Below are 3,002 nucleotides of genomic sequence, written 5' to 3'. Positions count from 1 at the left end.
ATATATATATATATATATATATATATATATACATACATATACATATATGTACATATATACATACATATGTATACGTGCATATATATATGTATATATATACATATACATATATATATGTACACATATATGTATATATATACATATACGTATATGTACATATACATATACATATATATATGTACATATCTATCTATATTTATGAATATACACATACGTATATGTACATATGTATATACATATAGGTACATATATATATACATAAATATACACACACACTTATATCTATTTATACACATGTTTATATATGTAAGGACAGACCGAATGAGAGAGAAAGAGCGAGAAATACACAGAGAGAAAGAGACAGACAGACAGACGGATAGATAGATAGATAGATAGATAGATAGATAGATAGATACATACATACATACATACATACATACATACATACATTCATAGATTGGCTGATTGATTGATAAATTTTCCAATGAAAGAACTTTGTTTCTGGTTTAGAAATCGTGTCTTCCTTCGGAGGAGATAACATTGAAAAATAAATGTAAAATAGCACCTATACAAACAGACATTCATATGTACATACAGGCTACCGCAAATGCATACATGTAGATATGCATATGCACCCATACATACAGTTTTACATATATAGATACATACGTAGAGTAATACATTCATACATACGTCAGAGTAATTGCTTGCGTGTACAACCAGACTTAGTTGATTTTTCTACAATACAATTCAGTTAATATCTATAAGAAGAGCCACATCTAATATATTTTTGGTCAATGGTAAAATATATTAGGAAATGCTCCATTCACCTACTGAATAATCTTCATCATTGCTGTAGTTACCATCGCTGATTTTGCTGTTGCAAAGTCAGTGACGCTCTGCCGTTTCTTTTATCCGATCTGTATTGATGAGTGATAGGATACGAAATTTATGTTTTTTAATCAACTCTCTCGCTCTCTCTCTTTCTCACTCGCTCACACAGACACACGCTCACTTACTCACTGACTCCCGTCTCTCTCTCTCTCTCTCTCTCTCTCTCTCTGTCTCTCTCTCTCTCTCTCTCTCTCTCTCTCTCTCTATCTCTATCTATCTGTATCTATTTATTTATCCATCCATCAATCCAATCCATCCATCAATCCAATCCATCCATCAATCCAATCCATCTACCAATCTATCATCTATCCCTCCATATGTCTATCTATCTATCTATCCATCTATCTATCTATCTATCTATCTATCTATCTATCTATCTATCTATCTATCTATCTATCTATCTATCTATCTATCTATCTATCTATCTGTATTTATGGCTACACTAACGAATTTGTCCTTCTTTCTTAGCATATTCTTGTATAGTTTAAAGAGAATTTCACTGCAAATTCTAGCAAATTCTTCCTCGTCCGATTGCAAACGGCGGCAGAGAGAATGCAAGGAGCGTTTCTTTTAAGATGGTACGTCATGACTGGAGAGAGATGTGGCTGCTGTTCCTGGCTGGTAAAGCGACCACAAAGATATCTCTTTTCGCTTGGAATCCCATTGTAGTAACAATTACGAAAGGGAGATTAGTGTTAGTATTGTGCTGAATAAGGTTGGGGAATGTGATTTTACCAATACAAGAAGCACAAACAAACTATGGAGGGGAGAAACGAACCAGCGATGAATCCTTTACATGGTTGCATTACCTACTAGAAATAGCAGGCAAATATCACTGAAACTAAGCTCCATGGTGTTCTAAAAGGACGCGCAAGACAATGTACACCAGGGTAACATATACATGAGAATAAACGAGATGGCCATTGTTGAAATACCTTTGATAATGTATTCTCTCGATAAAGTTAAATTGGAACTAAAAAGGAACCAACTATGATAGCACACAAGAAAACGAATATTCATTCTTACCATTCATGGTAAATTTATAGTATAATTTCATAGTTCAGTGGAATAGCATTTAAAGAAAAAAATTGGTTAAGACCGTATTGTTATGAATTTTAAAATGTAACAGTTTTACACAAAGGTCACGAGAAGCAATCTGGAATTAGAACCAGATTCTAAATTTTTATAATAAAAATTGCGTGAGGTACACTAAACGCTATGAATGTATTTTATAAGTCTGCATGCGCATATGGAAGCTAACATTTTCGTGAAACTTTTTCTATTGAAATCAAACTTCCATATCCTTACCGGTGCATTAATATCCGTATTTGTATTTGAATATCAAATAAAAAAATAATTAATTTAAACCAAAAGACGTGACGTCAATGTTAAATGGCAAAGGTTTCTATAGCTGGTGCTGCTAAATTTAGGTTTGGTATGTGGGTTTGTGTAACGGAAGACAAGAGAAAACATTTCGATTTTATTCTCTCCATATCAGAATAGACACTGCAGGGAAATACCAAACACTGATGTACAAAGATAATTAGTAAACGAATATACTGTGTAGAACACTAGCTATTTCCAACGCAGTTAGCAAGTTTCCTAGTTATTATTTCTAAGAGTTTATAAGTTTGCACGCTATCATGGAAATTTTAACTTAGACGCAAATACTTAATATCCAAAGCGAGTTGCATCATTCTCAGCAGTCCAGGAGCACATTAATGAGGGCTTGCATTAGTTGATAAGTACATGCATACATGTGGAGACGCAATGTCCCGGTGGTTAGGGTAGCGGACTCGATGTCATAGGATCGGGGGTTCCGATTCCCAAACCGGGCGCTGTGAGTGTTTGTTGAGCGAAAACACCCCAGAAACACCCCAGAAATTGAGCAAAATCGATCCCACAACTTATTCTTTGTAAGCCTAACTCAGAATGTAAAGGCAGACGAAATAAAGCTAATCATTTCGTCCGGCGTGCTAGCGATTCTGCCAGCTCGCCGCTTTAATATGTGTGTGTAATTGTAGACACGACAGATGGGCAGCCGTGATCTGGTGGCAGCTCAAGTGCGATAAAGGAGCTGAAAGTTGTGTTTGCATGTGTGTGTGTGT

This window comes from Octopus bimaculoides, chromosome 9 (assembly GCF_001194135.2).
Source record: "Octopus bimaculoides isolate UCB-OBI-ISO-001 chromosome 9, ASM119413v2, whole genome shotgun sequence".
NCBI lineage: Eukaryota > Metazoa > Mollusca > Cephalopoda > Octopoda > Octopodidae > Octopus > Octopus bimaculoides.
Note: the sequence above shows the minus strand (reverse complement) of the source record.